The 23,914-nt window shown below is 42.2% G+C and overlaps 1 protein-coding gene across 5 annotated transcripts in view; it reads left to right on the forward strand.

The window, feature by feature from the left end:
• iqsec1a (IQ motif and Sec7 domain ArfGEF 1a) overlaps positions 1–23,914 on the forward strand; it is a 468,491-nt gene that overhangs the window by 320,865 nt on the left and 123,712 nt on the right. The window contains exon 1 of one of the 5 annotated variants that reach the window (XM_078209680.1): positions 897–998. The exons of the other annotated variants lie outside the window; for them this stretch is intronic. The gene's annotated coding sequence lies outside the window, so the exon portion shown is untranslated. Of the gene's footprint in view, positions 1–896; positions 999–23,914 lie in introns of those variants that run through there. 5 annotated transcript variants of the gene reach the window in all.

Raw genomic sequence — 23,914 nt, forward strand, 5'->3', positions numbered from 1 at the left:
TTCCCCAAAAGGAAAGACAGACCAGGGGAGGCAGTGGCGTAGTGGTATTGTCGCTGGGCTAGTAATCCAGAGACCCAGGGTAATGCTCTGGGAACCCCCAGTTCAAAATCCCACCGTGGCAAATGGTGACATTTGAATTTAATAAAAATCTGGAATCAAAAGTCTACTGATGACCATGAAACCATTGCTGATTGTCATAAAAACCCATCTGGTTCACTAATGTCCTTTAGGGAAAGAAATCTGCCGTCCTTACCTGTTCTGGTCTATATGTGACTCCAGAGCCACAGCCATGTGGTTCACTCTTAAATGCTCTCCGGGATGGGCAATGAATGCCGGTCCGGCCAGCGATGCCCACATCCCATGAATGAATTGCAAAAAAGTGCTCTAACTTTGAAACTTCAGGATTTCACTTTATTTCAGTCATCAGTGTAATTAACAAACCTCCCCCCCCCACCCCCCCTCCTCCTCCTCCTCCCTTTTATAGACGCCACGTTTATCTCTAATAAATGCAGTCTGCTGTAAGAAGGAAATGAATCTGCTTTACAATGATGTCCTCACGAAAGAATGTCTAGAGTGTGCAGAGTACATATTCCAAACAACAGAACTGCTCCCGGTTTTCTTTTATTAGTGTGTGTCTAGTATTAATGTGCAGCTAGCATGTTGAACCACAGTTGGATCGAGTCCATCACTTTGACTTTTGGCTGGCTGTATAAAACAAATGAGGTAATGGTGAAACTGGGACCTTCTGTTTCTGATTGGACGCCATTGTGTTCCTTTTTTGTTTACTTGATTGTGTGGTTCTGGTTTGTTTTTGTCTGTCATTAGTTCTGCAGTACACCTGCCTGGCGCGTGTTTTCAAGGGATAGTTTGTGGATTTTGGAGAACAGAGGTTTTGGGGGGGGCGGGGGGAAAGCAAAGCTGGTGAGTTCTGTACATGTTCAAGTTCCTAACAGGCAGTAATATGCAAATCTAAACTCTGGAGTCTGCCTAAACTGAAGGTAGGAGGCAACTATCATAATTCACAGTAAAAATATGGCTATGAATGTGGTATGCATCAGTGGTTGCAGAGGCGAAAAACTGAATTCATTATGACTCGTGTAGAGTGTTAAGGCTAGGTTAAAGCTAATTTTCTATTGTTTATTCCCATATAAACAAACAAAATATTGGTTTATTTTTGTTTGTTTCATTCCCTGCTGCCATTTTCCTGTGCTTTTCTATTTTACTCCACAGCATTAGAATTATTTTTTAACTAATATATAATGGTTCATTTTGCTGTAGGTCAGATGTAATAGCATCTATACCATAGATTTACCCTCTCACAACTGAGTTTTCAATTGTTTTGAGCGCGAAGTTGCTGGAAGTTGTTTTCCTGAGGTGTATTAATGATCTAGTTCTTGGTGTGTAGGGGACAATTTGCGGATGATATGAAACTTGGAAGTATTGTAAACTGTGAGGAAGAGAGTGTAGAACTTCAAAAGGACATAGGCAAGTTGGTGGCGTGGGCAGATCGGTAGCAGATGACGTTCAATGAGGAGAAGTGTGAAATGGTGCATTTTGGTGGGAAGAACATGGAGAGGCAATATAAAATAAGGGTAAAATTCTTAAGGGGGTGCAGGAGCAGGAGGATCTGCAGGTATATGTACATAAATCATTGAAGGTGGCAGGACAGATGGCGTGAGCAGTTAATAAAGCATATCGTATCTGGGCTTTATTAATAGAGGTATGGAGTACAAGAGCAAGGAGATTGTGCTGAACTCATACAGAACACTAGTTCGACCTCGGCTGGAATATTGTGTACAGTTCTGAACACCACACTAGGAAGGATGTGAATGCGTTGGAGAGAGTTCAGAAGAGGTTTACAAAAATGCTTGCACGGATAAGAAACTTCAGTAACGAGGATATATTGGTGAGGTTGGGACTGTTCTCCTTGGACAGAAGGCGGCCAAGAGGCGATTTGATATAGATGTTCAAAATTATGAAGGGGGGGACTGAACAGAATAAATTGGATGAAACTATTCCTGCTCAAAAGGATCAAGAATGAGGGGACACAGATTTAAAGCGATCGGCAAAAGAAGGAATTGTAATGTGAGAAAGAACTTTTTCACATAGCGAGTGGTTCAGGTCTGAAATGCACTGCCTAGAAGTGTGGTAGAGGCAGGTTCAAGCAGAGCCTTCAAGAAGGCATTAGACAATTATTTGAAGAGAAACGATGTGCAGTGTTTTGGGGGAAAGGCAGGGGAATGGCTCCAAGTCATGATGCTCACTTGGAGAGCTGGTGCAGACACGAGGGGCCAAATGGTCGTCTCCTGTGCCATAATCATTCTTGTGATTGTGAGAGTTGATTGCACTGTGGTGAGGGAAACGGATGGACCTGTGCATCTCTCTAACCTATCAGATGTAAGGATTGGGAAATAAACCGAGGAACAATGGACAAAGAATTGTGAAAATGTGTAGAGTGGGTATCAAATCAGATACACGACAAGGAGAAAAAGGAAAATTGAATTGGAGAGAGTGAAGTCAGAAAGGAAAAATACAGTTTGAAGTACTTTCAATAATTTTAATATCCCCACCGGTAAGAGTAGATTTGTAGTAGTTAACTACAGCTAATCAACCTCTGGAAAATAAGTTATCACATTGTTAAAAGGCTACTTGCACTTGTAAAGCAAAGACTTGACCTATTTTGCATTTTGTTAATATTTATCGTGCAAATATAGTAGCACAGCTCAGACAGCAATACCTGTGCATCTACTGCCGCGTTCATTTGCAGTACCATCTGCACTTAAATAATGGCGAATTCCATTGGTCTCACTACTACTTTGAGAACAAATTTTGAGCCATTGTAAGCCTTTTTCTTTGGGACTACAGTACCTTTTGTGTATTGTACGTTCGGCATATTTCAGAATTGTGCGTATTCTCCCATACATTTGTGCTTTTTTAACCTTGCATGCACAAATATACCTTGCCATACTCCCCATCTATCCATTCTCTCACACTCTCATTCATATGGATAGATTTATTTATTAACTGTATTTAAGTTATTGTAAAAGCATTTTATGTGAACATATAGTTGGCATTTTTGTCTTTTTTGTGCAACCATGCTACTTGCCCTTGTTTGGGTAATTGAAAATAAATTGGATACTGATGATGCATTTAGGGCAATTGTCATTCTGTATTGGATGCTCACAGAAATTGGTACAATATTGTCAAATTAATGCCTCAAAAGGTTTCTACCTGTTTCGCAGAATCTATGATTCTATGATTGTGAAATGAATGTCTCAAAAGGTTTCTACCTGCTTCATAGACTCCTAGAATCTTGCATCACAAAGCAGGCCATTTGGTCAATTGTACCTGCACAAAATGTGTCAAAGTTTGCTAATTGGACAATGGATTGTGACTACAATCAGCACAGTTATATTCATGTTAATAGTTTGAGATGAGGGATACGGATGATGTCAGTTATTTTGCCTGGCATGCCTCTACCAGTCAGAATCTACTTGAAAACCAATTGGCACTCACTTCTCATGCAGTATATATTCTTGTTCACTTTACGTTTGGTTTTCTTGCGAACATTCTGAGAGTGAAAGACAAAGTTTCAAAATGTCCTTTTCTCAGCGATACTTTTTTTTCAAGAAGTAAGTTTGGCAGCAGGGTTGTCTGTTTATCCTTGCAATAACTTGAGATCTGTCGAGCACCATGGGTCATTCATTAAAGGGGTTTTATAAAAATAAATTGTTGAGATTATAAACTGTGTGGCTTTAACTCTTTTTTTATTCCAGAATTGTATTACTTGCCCTGAAATCACAAGGTCAATAGTCCTTGTGACTACATAGAATCTCTCTCTCTCTCTCTCTCTCAACCTTTCCACACCCTGACAGTCCATAGGTCACTTCTGTCTGTTTCTGTAGCTAATTATTCCTGAAGCAGGTAGCTAGTCTGTCACCAGGGGCTTATAGGTTGAGGGACATTACACCACATCAAGCATAATCACTCTCCCTCTTGCTCATGCACACAGACACACCACAAACAACATACACACAAAGGGCAACAGTCCACCTAACCTGCATCTCTTTGGACCGAGAGAGGAAACTTGAGCACCTGGCAAAATCCCACAGGGAAAACATACAAACTCCACACAGACATCCAGGCCAGAATCGAGCCCAGGTCCCTGGCACTGAGGCGGCAGTGTTAACCTTCGTGCCAGCTTAAATACTGCTGCTGAAATTGTAAAATTAAAATTTCAGAAAAACATGGATCAGATGCATTTTGTTTTAGCTCTATCTATTCAGTTACCCTTATCAATTTTCTTTGTTTTAAAATCAGTCTTTTAAATATTTTCTATTCATTTCCCTTCATGTTTCCCCTTTATTTTATTCATTGATGAGATTATCTCAAACCAACAATAGGATGACTGTACATCTGGGTTGAAAGATGCCTTTGTGTTTGACAGCTATTGAATAACATTACAGGGTTAACGTTAGGACATCTGATGTGACATAATGCTGAGGCTGGGATACAATTGCACTGCAATTTTGCAAAGCAACTCCAATATCAGTCGACCTCGACTTCAAGTTCAAGCTGCTTGAGTGTTGACAACAAGTCAGACCACTTTGCTGCAGAGGTACGATTGTCATGGTTGCTGGATGTAATTGTGAGGCAAAGGTGTAGATCAGACTTCTGCCAAACAAAAGTCAGCAGGAGTTAAATTAAGCCATTAAATTTAATCCAGCCACCTATTCTGTAACTGAGCACATTTCTGGGGCCAGTCTTCCTAAAAGAAAGTTGTCGGAGTTCCAAAATGGCGTTTCATTAAAATTGACGAGCAGGAAGGCTAATCTCCGGTTTCCTCCTACTGTCCAAAGATGTGCGGGTTAGGTTGATTGGCCATGCTAAATTGACCCTAGTGTCAGGGGATTAGCAGGGTAAATATGTGGAGTTACGGGAATAGGGCCTGGGTGGGATTGTGGTCGGTGCAGACTCGATGGGCTGAATGGCCGCCTCCTGTACTGTAGGCATTCTATGATATCTGTAGCTCGAAATGCACTATACTCCAATATTCTGAGAAGGTTCCAGGTGTCAAATTGAGCAACTTAACTGGAGGGAGAAACACTTTGGATAACTTACTTAGTCCCTAGATTCTGTCTGTTACTAATTAACTCATGTTTATAAGTCAAGATTTGGTCTAACATTACACATGGGACAGCATGAACCTAGATTGTAAACAGGTTGTTTGGTTTTTGGTGAGCACTCATCTGTCAAAGCGACGGGAGAATCCATCCCACGACCACCACCATCTAGAAGAACGAGGGTAGCAGGTGCCTGAGAACAATGCCACTTGGAAGTTTTGTTCCATGCCACTCATCATCCAGACCTGGAAATATAGAACAGAATTATAGAATCCTGCAGTGCATAAGTAGGCCATTTAGCCCATCGAGTCTGCTCCAACCACAATCCCACCCAGGCCCTATCCCCATAACCCAATGCATTTACCCTAGCTAGTCCCCCTGACACTAAGGGGCAATTTAGCATGGCCAATTAACCTAACCCGCACATCTTTGGACTGTGGGAGGAAACCGGAGCACCCGGAGGAAACCCATACAGACATGGGGAGAATGTGCAAACTCCGCACAGACAGTGACCCAAGCCAGGAATCGAACCCAGGTCCCTGGTGCTGTGAAGCAGCAGTGCTAACCACTGTGCCACTTTGCACTATATATCAGAAGAGAATTATATCAGTGTTCCTTCACTGCCACTGAGTTGAAATCCTGGAACTCCCTCTGTAACAGCATTGTGGGTGTACCGACACCATAAGGATTGCAGCGGTTCGAGAAGGCAGCTCAACGGCAGCTTCTCGTGGACAGTTAGGAATGGACAGTGAAGTTGATATCCCTTGAATGAATAATAAAAATAGTCTGTTTGGTTCAGTGATGGCACTCTTGCATCTGAGATCCCACAGACAGCAATGTGATAACGATCAGAAAATCTATTTTTGTGATGTTGATTGAGGGGCAGACATTGGTCAGCATGCCATGAGCAACACCTGTGCTCTTATTCAAAATAGTTGCAGTGTGATGAGGACTGGTGTCCAGTGACTCTGATGGAACCTGAAATGTGAGCAGTTTACTGATCACGAAGCAATCAGGGTAACATCCTCAATACTTACAAGTCCTGCTGTTGAAGGGGCTCAAAACCTAATAGAATTCATACAGTGCAATAGGAGGCCATTCAGCCCATCAAGTCTGCACTGACTATCCAAAGGAGCATCAACTCCCCTGCCCCACCCCCGGCACATTTGCCATAGCCAATCCACCTAACCTGCACATTTTGGACTGTGGGAGGAAACTGGAGCACCCGGACGAAACCTACGCAGATACGAGGAGAATGTGCAGACTCTGCACAGGCACCTAGACTGGAATCAATACCAGGTCCTCAACACGGTGAGGCAGCAGTGCTAGCCACTGTGTTCAGTAGCCTGAGGTACTTCTGACCATGGCAATTGCAATACAAGTCTTGTATTTTGTTGTTTAAAGTTATTGGGGTAAAGGAAAGGATTTTCAAAACCGAATGCTTACCTCATTAAATGTTACGTTGAGAAACTCCTGCCCAAAAAGATTCTTTTTACTGAAAGACTCTGCTGTAGGTTCCAGTTGTGCTGCATTTCTGGTGCATGAATGTGCACGACTAGCATCAAGTGTAGTAAGCACGTCCTTCAGGCAGAACAGATTGGCAAATTTTATTTAATTCATTTTTTCCATTTGGGCTTAAACTATTTCATAAGGTGGTACTAGATGAGGTGCTTTGGGCCAATAGCTAACTCATAATGAAACTCAACTAATACTACTGGAGGACAACTGCTAACAACTGGGTTCTGGTTTAGAATGGGGCTTTCACTTTATGAACATAAGACTACTCTGACCTTTGTTGGATCGCCTGCAAAAATGGTCTGTAGCAGGAGTTTGTTAGTCAAAGATTTCCTATCTGCTGAGAAAAGAACAATGTAAAGCTGCAGCTCACTGGTTATATTGGGTACTTCACGGAATAAGTTGCTTGGATTTTAGAGACATATGAAAGTAAATTTAAGCAGCAATTTTGAGATTAGTTACTTGTGAAAATGCTGTTGTCCGAGTGATGTGTTGTGCGGCAATGTGCTTGTTTCAGTTTCCAATACCTAAAATGTCTGGGAAAACTAATGCACACTGTGGCAGTCCATGTCGGAAGTAGGTGCAGTTGTTTCCCTTTGAAACAGATCTGAAAAAGAACAGATCATTACAGTGAAGCAGAATATAGAACAAGGCCAGCGGAAGTTATGATCAAACTGCATTTGGATCTGATCAGACCACACTTTGAATATTATGTATAGTTCTGATTGTTGAGAAATTGAGAAAACATTCAAGTGCAGAAGCCATCGTGATGAACCCTCGTGGGGAAATGAGTTATAAAGCAAGACCTTGTGCTTTTGAGCCTTGAAAGGAGGAATTGAGCTCATCTCTCTAAGTTGCATAAACCTGTGCATGGTGCAGAAAGATTAATCTGTACTGTTAATAAAAATTAAACTGCTAGTTGGACATTGAGGTTATGTGTTTGAACTAGTTAAAGGCAGAAGTTAATATTATCACAATGCTCTAAATGCAGAAAGCAATCAACATTTGGGAGTAATTTCCAAGCACAATCACAGGAATGTGGGACTTAGGTGGAAGCCACTCAGTACTTTGAACCTGCTTTGATATCCAATAAGATCGTGACCGATCTGGCTGTGCCTCAGTTCCACTTTGCCTTTTGCCCCATAACCATTGACACCCTAATCATAAAGGTTTACAGCATGGAAACAGGCCCTTCAGCCCAACTTGTCCATGCCGCCCTTTTTTTTTAAACCCCTAAACTAATCCCAATTGCCCGCGTTTGGCCCATATTCCTCTATACCCATTGTACCCATGTAACTGTCTGAATGCTTTTTAAAAGACAAAATTGTACCCGCTTCTACTACTACCTCTGGCAGCTTGTTCCAGACACTCATCACCCTCTATGTGACAAAATTGCCCCTCTGGACCCTTTTGTATCCCTCCCCTCTCACCTTAAACCTATGCCTTCTAGTTTTAGACTCCCCTACCTTTGGGAAAAGCTATTGATTATCTAGCTGATCTATGCCCCTCATTATTTTATAGACCTCTATAAGATCACCCCTCAGCCTTCTACGCTCCAGAGAAAAAAGTCCCAGTCTATCCAGCCTCTCCTTATAAACTCAAACCATCAAGTCCTGGTAGCATCTATCTATCAAAAATTTGTCTAACTCTGTCTTGAATAAATTCAATGACCTAGTCTCCACTGCTTTCATGGGGGAGAGAGTTCCACATTCTAACAACCCTTTTTCCTCACCTCCATCTTAAACAGTAGACCTCCGATTCTTAAACTGTGCCCCCGGTTCTCGTTTCTCCCATAAGTGAAAGCACCATCTCAGTATTTACCCAGTCAAACACCCTTAGGGATATGTTTCAGTGAGATCAACTCTCATTCTTCTAAATTCCAATGGGTATGGGCCTAACCTGTCCATTCTTTCTTCATTAGAGAAGCCCCTCATCCCAGGGATAGGTCGAGCTGACCCTTCTCTTAGCTTCTGCTAACAGAATTATATATTTTTTTCACAGAGATCAAAACTGTATATAGTATTTCAGATGCGTTCTCACAAGGCTCTGTACAGCTGCAGTAAAACTCCCCCACTTCTATATTTTATTCCTCTTGTAATAAATGCCAACATTCCATTTGCCTTCCTAATCACCTGCATACTAACATTTTGTGATTTGCAAACCAGGCCACCCAGATGGTTCTGTGCTATCACATTCTGCACTCTCTCTTTAAATAGGATGCTGCTTTTCTATTCTGCCTGCCAAAATGGACAGGTTCACATTTTCCCATGTTCATACTCCATCTGCCAAAGCTATGCCCACAAAATTAACCAGTCTATATCCCTTTTCAGACTCTACCTTCTCTTGACAATTCACTTTCCTACCTTTCTTGATGTCATAGGCAGATTTAGCTCCAATATATTGTCTCCTCATCAAAATCATTGGGGACCGATTCTCCCAAGCCGCTGCACTGCTTTTGTAATGCAGTGGGCCAGGAGACTCTAGCGGAGGCCGTTTCACAGGCTCCCCGCTCGGGGCGCCACGGCCTCCGCAAGTCTCCGGCAGCTGGATTTCCGGCACCGTCAGCTCTGCGCCAGCAATCGGAATGTGAATTTACATAAAATAATATCATTAGCGGGTCCGGGACTGAAGTCTCTGGGCCCCCCACTAGCCGCCTCTTCCCCTCTTCTCCCCCCCCCTCCTCCCAACCCAGGCATATTTCATTCTAGCGGGGTTTAGTACAGCTCTCCACTTGCGGGGGGAGCTGGTGGCCCAATCCCACTGGAGAGAGGGGGGAGGGGCATCAAGGTCCCCCCCCCCCCCCCCCCGAGGGTTGGGTGCTGGGGGGCTGCCCCCCTGAACATTGCCACCATGGCAGTGCCAGCCTGGGCCGTCTGACTGCCCAAGGGACAAAGTGCCAATGCCCAGGGGGCACATTGACACTGCCCATTGAGCCTTACGCAGTGCCAAGGGGGCAGGGCCTGATGGAGTGATCAGTGGAGATTGGGGGGATCCTGTTGCCGCTCTGTATTTGGGCTGAGTGACAGAGGGAGGCCAGCGGTCGGGGCTGGCCATCGGGGAAGGGCTGCTGCTGGGCAGGGACTCAGGAGATCGTGGCTTCAGGGCATGGGAGGGACATCAAACTAGCTGAGGGGGGAGTGGTGGTCGAGGCATGTTTGGGCAGAGTAAATACGTGGGATTACAGGGCCTGGGTGGGATTGTTGTCAGTGCAGGCTTGATGGACCGAATGGCCTCCTTCTACACTGAATGGATTTTGTGATATAAATGCCTCCCTTCAATCCAATGAGGAGGATAGATTGTCCTCATTTTGTCTCTTTCTACTGGTACGACATGAAATTGATAAACTATTTCAGTGGATTTGGATGATATGAAATTAGCACTCCATATCCACTGTTTGCAATAAAACAAGGCACTGCTCCATGTTGCAGTTATTTTACAGAAACAATGTCAGCCAATTGTCCTATTTACACTAGGGACATTTCTGAAAAACATTCTCCCTCCAGATTTTGGAAACCTTTCATTTTTTTTGTATCTAGTCGATGATTGCAGAATTATATATTTCACTTCATGCCAATTTCTGGAGCTGTAGCTCTGTAATTTGTTGAAATTAAATGTTTGCACTGCTTTAACTAACTACCCTGTCTTCTCCTGATTTGCCGATGACTAACCTATTTATTGATGTAGAATGTTTAATTTGTTCATGCTGTTCATCGAGTGATTCATAGTAACCATATGAATGCAAGCTTGTTCTCTTATGCTACTACATATACCAGCACAAGTAGCAAGTTTGAAACCACCCCAGACCTGAAACAATCTGGATCTAAATGTTAAAAGCTGTTTTAGGGTAGCCTGCATGCTATATACTGCAGGACACCAATTGAAGGACCAGAACGAAAACTAGAAAATATTGTGTTACTTAGTTCCTCAAAAGACCTACGTGTCTTTGTGGTCTGGTCTCCATCATGTAGATCCAGGAAGTAAAAATCCAGATCCACATGTTACATCAAATTGTATTTTCACTCTCTGGTTCACGGACATGTTTCTTCAGCTGAAGCAACAAAGTCTTGGAGTTGGTCCAGAAACTCTCCTTCCAGAGATCCAGACGGTGCCTCAACAATATTTAATGTTATTGAAGGGAGCTACTAGACTTCACTTGAGTGCTGTAACGTTTGCCGCAAACTTTTATAGATTTTTGAGCTAATGGCTTACTCTTGCCATGTTTTTTAAGGACTGGTACCTTTCTCAAGTTATTTTTTAACCTCATTATTTTGCAAATAACTCATGTAAGCCACAATGCCTATTGAAACCTGACCAAGAATATGAAATTGATTAAATTCCACCTTCTTAGGAATATAGATCGAAGAGACTATAACTGTCCTGAAAATGTGTTAAATTACGCAATGTTGCAGTAGCCATTTTAGTCCTCTGTTCCGCAAGGATGTTTGCAGTCACCCTGAATAGGTTGCCTGGTCACATACAGCAATTACAAGCAGTAAATCTCTTGTCTTTAGGGTTGTCCCATAAACAAGTCTGGTAATGCTCTAACAATCCAACTTTCCATTTAAACAAAGGACTTAAACACCCTGCTTCTGTTAAGTTTATTAGTGAAGACCAAGAGTTAGCAGATGATTTTGAGTTCAGCTATTGTGCAAAAGGACATTTGGCATCTGTATGAACATTTGGTACAAATTTGCCTTGTTAATTTTAACTGAAAACGAGAGGTAATTTTGTTGTTCACTTGGCTTCTGTAGCCTGGGATTGCTGCAGCTAGTTCTCATTATAAACTATTATTTTAGGCCAGCAAGGAATAAGGTGCTGACTTTCAAATATATAATGGTTGCTATCAATCTTTTTGATACCAATAAATGGACCATAAACCCATGTGATCTCTTCAGAGCGTAATTGAACAAGTAAAGCTATTTAATTCATTTTTGTAACCTTTACAGTTCTTTTTGTTAATGCACATTTATTTCCATGATTTACACAAACATGTAATCCCATGAGAACATGCCAATGCGCACAATCTAATTGTGTACAGTATCTGTACGTGTGCCGTCACTGACTCCGAAGAGACACAAGAGGGCAGAAAAATGCATCTTGTTCTGGCAAGGTGGAACAACATTCCCACAGGGATTGTAATTTCTCGAGGCCTGGATTATATTTTTATGATGTGGAGATGCCGGCGTTGGACTGGGGTAAACACAGTAAGAAGTCTCACGACACCAGGTTAAAGTCCAACGGGTTTATTTGGTCGCAAAAGCCACTAGCTTTCGGAGCGCTGCTCCTTCATCAGGTAAGTGGGAGTTCTGTTCACAAACAGGGCATATAAAGACACAAACTCAATTTACAGAATAATGATTGGAATGCGAGTCTTTACAGGTAATCAAGTCTTAAAGGTACAGACATTGTGAGTGGAGCGAGCATTAAGCACAGGTTAAAGAGATGTGCATTGTCTCCAGACAGGACAGTTAGTGAGATTTTGCAAGCCCAGGCAAGTCATGGGGGTTACAAATAGTGTGACATGAACCCAAGATCCCGGTTGAGGCCGTCCTTGTGTGTGCGGAACCTGGCTATCATTCTCTGCTCAGCGACTCTGTGCTGTCATGTGTCATGGAAGCCGTGACTTCAGTGGTCACGGGCATTCGGCCTCTGATCTTCGGGTAAGCGTTCTCCAAGGCGGCCTTCACGACACACGACAGCGCTGAATCGCTGAGCAGAAACTGATAGCCAAGTTCCGCACACATGAGGACGGCCTCAACCGGGATCTTGGGTTCATGTCACACTATCTGTAACCCCCACGACTTGCCTGGGCTTGCAAAATCTCACTCACTGTCCTGTCTGGAGACAATACACATCTCTGTAACCTGTGCTTAATGCTCTCTCCACTCACATTGTCTGTACCTTTAAGACTTGATTACCTGTAAAGACTCACATTCCAATCATTATTTTGTAAATTGAGTTTGTGTCTCTGTGTGCCCTGTTTGTGAATAGAACTCCCACTCACCTGACAAAGGGGCAGCGCTCCGAAAGCTAGTGTGGCTTTTGCTACCAAATAAACCTGTTGGACTTTAACCTGGTGTTGTGAGACTTCTTACTTTTTTTAATATCATCTATGTTTCTATAAACATCCGATGCACATGTTCCAAAGTGCCACTCTCCAAGGTGAAGGTAGTTATTTGTACCCAGGTGGTTTGCAAAATGACCAGACAGTCCCATAATTATATTGGTTCCAATTATCCAGTGATGATGAAGGTTATTGATGCGCCTCCATTGGGGTGAGTAGAAAGGTCACAGGAACATGTCCATTAAGGTGACAGGGAAGCCACCATGCAATGAACGCAACTCTCATCAGTCATGAACTTAAGTGTGGGAAGAAGTAATTGTTTTAATTTTTGTTTTATGTCCCTTCAGAAAGAGAAAAATAATGACTTATTCATTTTGTGTACTTCAAGATTAGTACAAGATGGCAATTTTTTTTCTTTACCTGGCTTAGTTTCTCTCCTCAGCCTGGTGTTGTGGCTCTGTCCCAGTTTGATTTATTTTTTTCCCCAGTTTCCTCATCTGTTACTCTGCCTAGTCTTTAATAATAGCCGCGAGGGTTGGGAAGAAACATATGGTGCTCATTGCCTCCAGGTCGACACCACCTTTCTGTTCAAAAGAATGATGAATGTAGCTGTTCCAACCCATGTCGTGATGACCCTACCACCTCCATGTAACTGACATGTCAATGCCGTAATTATGACTTCACCCTGATAAATGTGTGTTTGAAATGGATCCAGGTCTTCTTGGTAGTGGAAATTCATACTGATGTGAACAAAACCAAACCATAGGGCGCAAATGAACAGAGCATGGTATGATCGTGCGTGGCACCGTATTGGAATGGATGCCCACTTTGTAGCGCAGAATGCATCAATGCTCTGTCTTCTTGAATGTGCTGTAAACTGGTGATGCAATAAGGATGGGATGCACGTAGATGCATGTTGGTCTTCTAACATGGTGTTGTAAAAGAAAATAGATGGGACAGTAACTTCATTTGATAGAATAGGATTAGTCTATTCTAATACACCTGATGTAAAATAAGGAAGGTCATCTCTGTGTAAATTTTAGTGCCAAAGGTGCAGTACAAGGAGTGTGAAAGTTTTGCACCTCTGTTGAGGGATCGAGTAAAGAAACAAAGCTGATTGGGCGAGGGAAAGCGGGTGAGGGGGTTAAGAAAAGACTCCTGAGTGAAATTAGATTCTTGGGGGGGGAGGCAGGACCAAGAGTGAAGGACAGTGCATCAGTCCCACGCCGTGGTAGTATAGAACCAAAATTAGAATATGCTGGAAACACACAGCAGATCATTCTGTATCTGTAAAGAGAAAAGGCAGGTTATGATATTTTGGGCATGTACCTTGCTGCAGAACAACTGGTTTTGGTGAAGGCTACACACTGAAAATATCATAACCCAGCATTTTATTTTTATTTCAAATCTATTGGATTTTGATTTTCTTTTTCAATTTCATAAAACAAAACATTGATTTGGTCCTGTGGCTTAAAGCATTTGCCAAGGATGAGTCCTCTGATGCTGAGGGGACTATGGTTGTTTTAAAGGCGGAGTACATTTTTTGCACACTGAAATACAATCTTTGTGTAGAATATTTTCCATCGGGCTGACCTGTAGTAATTGTGTTGCACGCAAGTGTCATATTTAGCAGATGATCTTATTTACTCAATTTATTATTTCCTAATTATCATCAATCAAAATGTGATGAGTGTGGGTCTGCAGATGCTCCATCTATTCTTTAGCCTCAGAATAATGAGCAGACTCACAAAGACATTTAGTTTTTACATTGCTGATGGCTTTTCCAGAAGGGGCTGTCTGGGTGTCTGGGCCAGCTGGTGGATTTTCCCTTTGTTACACCTTTCAGCATGAGCACCACTGTAGATTGTTAATCTCCATAAGGCGATCTGTCCTTAGGACTAAATTAAAAGCAATTTTGCTTTGAGATCATCCATCTAACAAGATGCCATAGAATATGCAGGACAAAGAACACACTGAACCAAGGAAACTAGCAAAATAGAGCCCAAGTGCCATACTTTATATTGTGGATATATTAAATTTACCAGCCAAGTACTTAATGAATCGGATGCTCTCCCTCCATGGGAATGATCATCTGCAATTTTATTTTAGTAATTTATAATGCAGCCTTTCTTTTGCAAAGATCTTGCGCTGGATACTTGAAAGGACAACTTAATCATAAATTTTGTGTTGCATTTGGAAGATGTGCAGAAAAACTACTTGGAGAGATATACTGGTTTCTAGCAATTAAAATAAATTGAGGTTTAGGTAAAACGTGATTGTATATTGACTTGAAATGGATTTCCTCTGGGAATTAATAAGACTTCAATATTTTACTGTTAGCGTTGTAAAATCACATCAATAATGGCATCCATGCTTTACATTTGCAATTTTTATTTTCGCAAGTATATTGCGATCACAAAATTTGCATTGATAACTATATGGATACTGTTACTCTTGTTTATTGGTGACTGTTTTCTTATTTAACACATGAGAAACTTGATGCATAATGCATTAGTGCCAAATAATAAATAGCAGTAATGTTTGGATTTTTTTTATCATTTTGGAACAGAAGGGGCCTTGCAATGCAGAGTTAAAGCCATATGAAAAGTAGTTGCTGATAATGATAGCTGGCTTAATGAAGCAAATCACCCTCTGGCCTAAAAATATGTAAAGGCTGAGTTTACTGCTACAGTTCCAGCACATGCACAAGTGCTCCAGTCCTACCCAGCCACTGAAAACAGATAAATCTGATTCTACTTTCTCAGAAGACGAAGAAAATTTGTCATGAAAGCTATGACTCTCACCAGCTTTTACAGATGCGCCATAGAAAGCATTCTTTCCGGTTGTATCACAGCTTAGTTTAGCTCCTGCTCTGCCCAAGACCGCAAGGAACTACAAAGGGTCGTAAATGAAGCCCAGTCGATCATGCAAACCAGCCTCCCATCCATTAACTCTGTCTACACTACCCGCTGCCTCGGAAAAGCAGCCGGCAGAATCAAGGACCCCACGCACCCCGGACATTGTCTCTTCCACCTTCTTCCGTGGGGGAAAAGATACAAAAGTCTGAGGTCGCGTACCAACCGACTCAAGAATAGCTTCTTCCCTGCTGCCGTCAGACTTTTGAATGGACCTACCTCGCACTAAGTTGATCTTTGTCTGCACCCTAGCTATGACTACAACACTACATTCTGCACTCGCTCCTTCTCGATGAACAGTATGTTTTGTCTGTATAGCGTGCAAGAAACAATAATTGTCACGTGACAATAATAAATCAAATCAAATCTTTGAGATGAAATTCATATTTTAGTTAACCAAGAATGGAACAAGCCAAAGTGCATTTTGGAGTTTGCTGTGTCCTGAAGCTAACACCTTTCGATGTTCTGTGGCAAAAAAACTAAAATCAGTACATCCCACTCTGCCGTGTTTCACATCAAAATTCTTGTTCACATAGATGGTGCTATAATTCAGAGTTTTATTTCAACAGACTGCAAAGTAACATTTAACAGCAGTGAGTTATTAGGAAACTGATTTCAGCGAAAGGCCTGCGTATTGTTGCATGATAGCAGGGAAGATATTTTCCACACCTCACTAAATTCATCTCATTGACTTCTCTGGTTCAGTGCACAGCACCTGAAAAGATTCAATTGATCAGCATTATCCAGATAACCTTACAATGACTTAGAGCAACGATGAAGACTTAGTTAAACATTTGTTCTGCTTTCATTCCTGGCTGCCTAGAAGAGCACTAATTGAACAAAGGATTTTCCAATTGGTGCTGTTCTAGGCATTGTCAGTTGGGGTGGAGGGCTATAGAGCGTCTTTTGAGCTTGGATGATGAAGGGGGCATCTATCCAAGGTTGCAGACTGGACTTTAATGGAGGTGGGGTGGGGAGGGTGCAGGGAGAGCTGCAGGTAGCAGCAGAAAACTAAATGAAATGGATACACAAATGCAACTCCCTAGAATGATGCGCCTCTCACTCCCATCCCCACTATATCCTCCCCATTCATAGTCTGCTCCCCTCACTCTTTCCAGCACTGATTTCTCTCTCATTCTCAATTTTTACCTCTCCCCTATTTCTTCCAGCTCCTCCTTCTGCCTTTCCTTGCCTCCCTCTGCATACTTGTCCCAATAGCTATTTCCTCCACTGCCAACTGTCTGTCATCCTTACAATCAACCTCTCCTCGTATCTTCCCCTGTCTGTCACATCCCTTCCCATTCTCAACATCTGCTGGGGAGACTCCTGACATTCTCAATCGTTCTACGCTCTGATACTCCTCAATCTGTCACCATTTATCCTTGCATTCTCCTTCAGTCCTCATTGCCTCCTGTCCCCTCCTTGCATATCCTTCCTGTTGTTCCCTTAGCTGTTCCCCACCAGGCTGGCCTGAAAGCTATTTTCTTGATAGTAAAATGGAAAAGCAGCAATTTATTTTGCAAAGGTATACTGGAAATACTTCAAGCATTTGGAAAAATTGCCAGGTTTTTTAGGCTTAATTCTGGGAAACATAAAGAAAGGATGATTGGTTGGTGCTAGTAATTTCAGGATGGCACACATGACCAAAGGGGAAAGTGGTGAAGTCGTGCAGAGGAAACCAAAAGTGGTCGAGCGTTACAAGGAGGCCGCGGATATGGTGCCAGGTCAGAGGAGGACAGGTAGCCTGACTCCCAAAGCTCTGAAATGGCAAGGGCAAGAGGTGGGGAAGTCGCTGACACACTGGTGGGAGCACTTAAAGTTGTTGATAAAGCTATGTTGCAGCAACTAGAGTCAACCTTGGAGAAGGAGCTCATTAACACAACAATAGTTTGAAGGATTGAAATGTCAATGTACGGTGAACTTAAAATTGATTCTTGGCATCACGGAAATAGCATGACATTAGAATGGCCGTGACAGAAAAATATGACGGTTGCAGAAAGCAACTGAGACTCAACATAATTTATGTTGGGCTGAATCTGCTCTCAGTGGTGAATAAACAACACCAGCCATTTATTACACTTGCACTTGCTGACGGACTGTTTAAAGAATTTTACATTGTAACTTTGAATGCCATTTCGATGTAATGCCCTCTGCAGGAGATCTGGGATATGTGTGATGAGGACAAGCAACTTTGCATCTCAACCAATCAGATTGAAAGTTTTGTTACTGAACAGCACAAAGCCTAAACCAGGAAGTGGAAGAAAAGTTAAGATGGTATTAAGAGAGTTTAAGAGAGGGAAAGGAAAAGAAGAACATTTGAATTAGCTAACAGTAACTAACTAACTAACTCGACTTATAAAAGTTAATTTTCAGTGCCAGAGATGTTCATAGAATCATGAAATCCTACAGTGCAGAAGGAGGCCATTTGGCCCATCGTGTCTGCACCGAATACAATCCCACCCAGCCTTATCCCCATAATCCCATGCATTTGCCCTAGCTAGTCCCCCTGACACTAAGGAGCAATATACCAGGGCCAATCCATCTAACCTGCACACCTTTGGACTGCGGGAGGAAACCAGAGCACCCGGAGGAAACCCATGCAGACATGGGAAGAAGGTGCAAACTCCACACAGACGGTGACCCAAGCTGGGAACCAAACCCAGGTCCCTGGCACTGTGAGGCAACCGTGCTAATCACTTAAGTCATATGACATCATTAAATATTTACTTAGACCGGATAAGCCCAACTTGCTTGGAAGAATTTAGTGGCTACATGTCAAAGGCAAAGTATCCTTAAAAGAAAATTGAACAACGTGTTTTGCAAGCCATTTCATGGTGCTGCTATGCAAGGCCAATACAGGTGGTACTTTCCACTAATAGGATGTTACCATCAATCTAAAAAGATGTTCTACCACCACATAATTGAGCAATGTTGTGTATGAATTTTCTGGTGTGGTGCCAGCTACATAGGCCATATGTCCCAGCAATTGACCAAATGAATCAAACAGCATGTTTCTTCGGTTGTTCAAAATGGACAGAGTACTTGACCAGCCCATGCTTGCAAAACCCAAAATGAAATGTCTTCTGTTAAATGTAATTTAGTGAATGGGCAGCACTTGCCTGAACATTCCTGAGCACGCTAATAGCTACACGAGCAACCAATTTAAGATGATCATTTAAACACTTGGCTCTTTTGAGCTTGCTAGAAAAGACCTACATTCATCAAAGGAATCCATTCTTTGTTAAAAAAGAAATATGTTCAAGCCTTCCAACTTTTTTGAATTACCTAAGAGATTGGGGAGCCTGTGGTTCCTCGTCACTTTCTCCAGTGCCATGCCAATTAGCGTTGACTTGCCAAACAATCGGAATCCTTTTCTCCTATAGTATGAATTGTTGTGAGCATATGAAATTTAGCTTTATTGTGTTGGTTCTTGTGAGTGCAAAACAAAAAGCTTTGGCAACATGACTCTCGTTTCAACATTATTAAGTACACCTCTTCTGGAGAAGCAGAGCATCACTGACAGCAACTTCTGAGTTTTTGCATTATTCTGCACAAATGCAGGCTGAGTTGTTTGTTCCAATGGAGTAATGATAAACACTAGCAATTTCACTATCATTGCCTTGGCAATAGCTTCCTCTTAAAATTGTCACCTTGTTGACTTGTAGCATGTGCTGTGGGAGGGATTATTGTGCAAACCTTAATGCAAAATACTGAGAAATTAGTTACTCCCCTTGAAGCTTTCACACCATAAGCTCAGAGACAGCATGAGGAACAAAAGGCGAGAAAGAGAAGAAAACAAATTTAAGGTTAGGGCAGCATGGAACTCTAGAAGAAATTTAGCCGAGTGAGTTGGGGGAAGGGAGGAAAATGGCAGGTAGCTGTTTGGAAACTTGGGTTCATGTCCAGATTTGTATTGCAGAAGGTGCTTAACACTTGAGACAACTGGGCCCATTGGACACTTGGAAATCAACAGCATTCCCAACCTCCTCCTGTTTTTCAATGCATGTCAAAATGCATGGTTTTCTAAAAGACTGAGATATTGCTAACTGCCTCATCACTAGATGACATTAAAATGGTTAATGAATATCATTTATGCAAACAGGAGGTTACTTTTAATGGTCATTTCATACTAACCTGGCTGCTTCATCTGTCTAACTACCAATGGTAGTTTGCCTGAAACAATTTTCCTTTTCATCCCAGCAATGTTTTTATTTATAAATATCTGTTTGGTACATTAATTGAAAATAAACTGATTGAATAGATCAGACTTAGAATTGATCAAAATAATTCTCTTTGTACCATTGTTAGCCAAAAATTTCATGTGTATAGGCAGGGAGGGATCAGATTTATATCACTGTATTGCTAATGTCCAACTTCTTCCAGAAGGGAGCTCATATTTCAAATTTCAGCCAGTGACTTCCATGTGTCTAATAGATCTAGCTGTCTCACATGTTAAGCACCTCCAAATCTGGACAACACAAGTTTCTAATCAGCTGTCTCTTGTTTTCCTCCCTTTTCTTGCCTTGCTAGGTTAAATTTCTTCTAGGGATCCTAGCCCTGAACTTGCTTCCTTCTCTTTCTCTCCTAAGTTTCCTCATGCTGTCTCTGAGCTCATCTTGCCCACTAGATCCTTCATCTCTCTGACCCTATTCCCATTAAACTAATGACCACCCAACCTCCTTTCCTACTTCCATATTGTTTATGGGCCTCTCTCCTTCAGTTCTGCTCCATCTCAAAATCTGCTGTCATCACCCTCTCCATAAAACAAATCATCCCTCAACCCCTGGGATCTTACAAACTGCCAATCTTCAAACTTCCTTCCCTCTCAAGTCCTTGAATATGTTGTCTCATCCCATGTTCATGGTCAACTTTCACCAAACTCCATATTATAACTTTTTCAATCATTTCAGCTCCTCCCCAGTCACAAAATGGCGCTTATTAAAGTTACAAATTACAATCTATGTAACTGTGACAGAGGCAAACTATCACTTCTCGCTCTTCTGAACCTGCCTTTTGCCTTTGATACAGTTAATCACACCATCCTCATTCAGTAACTCCCCACCATTGCCCAGTTGGGTAGGATTGCACTCAGTTAGTTCCATTCTAATTGTGGCCAGGGAACCACCATCAGTGGCTTCTCTTCCTATTCCCGCACATTTACCTCTGGTACACCCTAAGGGTTTAACCTTGGCCTGCCTCCTATTTCTGATTGTCATGATGCAACCGTGGCAACATCATCTGAATATGCTGCAACCTTGGCAACAACAACATCAACTTGATATTCAAAGGTATTTGACACTTTGAAGAAAAGGAAAAAAATGTGGGGTTGATCAGTTAATAAAGGATGAGTTGAGTACAGTAGTGAGGAATGACCTTGGCTCATAGGATGGAATAAGTTTGGGTGGAGGTAAGAAATAGCAAGTGAAAGCAGTCAAAGATGGGAGTACTTTATCGACCCTCTAACTGCAGTTAAACTGTAAGACTGTATAAACTAATAGTGGGAGCTTCTAAGAAAGGCACTGTAATAATTGTGGGTGATTTTAATCATTCGATAGATTGGACAAATCGCCTTGGCAAAGGTGGCCTTTAGACCATATTTGTTGAGTGTATTCCGGTCAGTTTCTTAGAACTCTATTTTGTGGGACTAACCAAGGAACAGGTTATTTTAGATTTGGCAACATACAAAGAGACAGGATTTTAACCAATAAACTCTATTAAAGGATCCTGCAGGGAAGAGTGATCATAACTTGTGGGATTTTGTATTCAATTTGAGGTGAGAAACTTGGATCTAAAACTTGTCCTAAAATTTTAAAAGTTGATTACATAAAGGCAAAGTTATTAAAGTAGACTGGACAGAAAGTTTAAAAAGCTAAAATGGAAGATCTCGAACATGGAACAGTATAGCACAGGAGCATGATGCCAAATTAAACTAATTCCTTCTGCCTGCCCTTGGTCCATATCCTTCTATTCCTTGCATATTCGTGTGCTTATCTAAAAGCACCTATCATATCCTCCTCCACCATCACCCCTGGCAGCACATTCCAGACACCTACTGCACTGTGTAAAAAAAAAACCATGCCCCTCACATCTCCTTTGAATTTTCCCCTCTCACCTAGTATGCGTGCCCCCTAGTATTATTCATTTTAACTCTGGGAAAAGGATTCTGACTGTCAGCCCTATCTATGCCTCTCATAATTTTATAGACTTCTATCAGGCCTCCCCCTTAGCCTCTGCCGCTCCAGAGAAAATGACCCTAGCTTGTCCAGCTCTCCTTATGCTTCATACCCTCTAATCCAGGCAGCATCCTGGTAAACCACTTCTGCATGCTCTCAAAGCCTTCACGTCCTTGTTAAAATGTGGCAACCAGAATTGAACGCAATAGCATGTTTGTGTTTCTTAATGGAATTTGATAGGGGTGACAAACTGCACAAAATGTTGGGGGTAATATATAGGGATCAGTTTGTATTATAGCCAAATTTGCTGCTGATGCAAAGAAAGGTAGGACAGCAGTTTGTGGGGAGGATACAGGGTTTACAAAAGGATGTAGATAAGTTAATTGAGTGGGCAAGCATTTGACAGGTGAAGTTCAATGTGGGACAGTGTGAGGTTATCAACTTTGGTGGGAAAAATAGGAAGGGAAAACATTCATCAAATAGAGTGATTAAACAATTCTGCAGCATGGAAGGATCTGGGTCCTTGTACATAAAACTCAATGTTAGCATGTAGGTACAGCAAGTAGTTAGGAATGCAAGAATGTCAATCGTTGTTTCTGGGAGGATGGAGTATCAACACATGGAAGTCTTGCTACTTCCGTACAAGGCATTGCCACTAACCCTTCCTTCACCTAATTTATGCTGACAGCGGAGGGTCATGGTCATTATCCAATGACGTTGATGATGAGCTTCTATAGGTACGTTAGGAGCAAAAGGATAGTGAGGGAAAAAATTGGTCCTCTTGAAGACCAGAGTGGTAGACTGTGTATGGAACCAAAAGAGATGGGGGAGATACTAAATGGTTTTTTTTGCATCCGTATTTACTGAGGAAACGGGCATGGAGTCTACGGAAATAGGGCAAACTGGTAGGGAGGCCATGGAACCTTTACAGATTAAAGGGGAGGAGGTGCTCGCTGTCTTGAGGCAAATCAGAGTGGATAAATCCCCAGGACCGGACAGGGTATTCCCACGGACCTTGAGGGAAGCTAGTGTTGAACTTGCAGGGGCCCTGGCAGACATATTTAAAATGTCAGTATTCACGGGGGAGGTGCCGGATGATTGGAGGGTGGCTCATGTTGTTCCGTTGTTTAAAAAAGGTTCCAAAAGAAATCCGGGAAATTATCGGCCAGTAAGTTTGACGTCGGTGGTGGGCAAGTTATTGGAAGGTGTGATAAGGGATAGGATCTACAAATATTTGGATAGACAGGGACTTATTAGGGAGAGTCAACATGGCTTTGTGCGTGGTAGGTCATGTTTGACCAATCTATTAGAGTTTTTCGAGGAGGTTACCAGGAAAGTGGATGAAGGGAAGGCGGTGGATGTTGTCGGCCTGGATTTCAGCAAGGCCTTTGACAAGGTCCCTCATGGGAGGTTAGTTAGGAAGGTTCAGTCGCTAGGTATACATGGGGAGGTAGTAAATTGGATAAGACACTGGCTCAATGGAAGAAGCCAGAGAGTGGTTGTGGAGGATTGCTTCTCTGAGTGGAGGCCTGTGACTAGTGGTGTGCCGCAGGGATTGGTGTTGGGTCCATTGTTGTTTGTCATCTATATCAATGATCTGGATGATAATGTGGTCAATTGGATCAGCAAGTTTGCTGATGATACAAAGATTGGAGGTGTAGTGGACAGTGAAGAAGGTTTTCAAAGCTTGCAGAGGGATTTGGACCAACTAGAAAAATGGGCTGAAAAATGGCAAATGGAATTTAACGCAGACAAGTGTGAGATATTGCACTTTGGAAGGACAAGCCAAAGTAGAACGTACAGGGTAAATGGTAGGACTCTGAAGAGTGCAGTTGAACAGAGGGATCTGGGAATACAGGTACAGAATTCCCTAAGTGACGTCACAGGTGGATAGGGTCGTAAAGAGTGCCTTTGGTACATTGGCCTTTATAAATTGGAGTATCGAGTATAAAAGTTGGAGTGTTATGGTAAGGTTATATAAGGCATTGGTGAGGCCGAATTTGGAGTATTGTGTACAGTTTTGGTCACCTAGTTACAGGAAGGATGCAAATAAGATTGAAAGAGTGCAGAGAAGGTTCACAAGGATGTTGCCAGGACTTGAGAAGCTGAGTTACAGAGAGAGAT

The sequence above is a fragment of the Mustelus asterias genome, chromosome 3 (genome assembly GCF_964213995.1).
Source record: "Mustelus asterias chromosome 3, sMusAst1.hap1.1, whole genome shotgun sequence".
Taxonomy (NCBI): domain Eukaryota; kingdom Metazoa; phylum Chordata; class Chondrichthyes; order Carcharhiniformes; family Triakidae; genus Mustelus; species Mustelus asterias.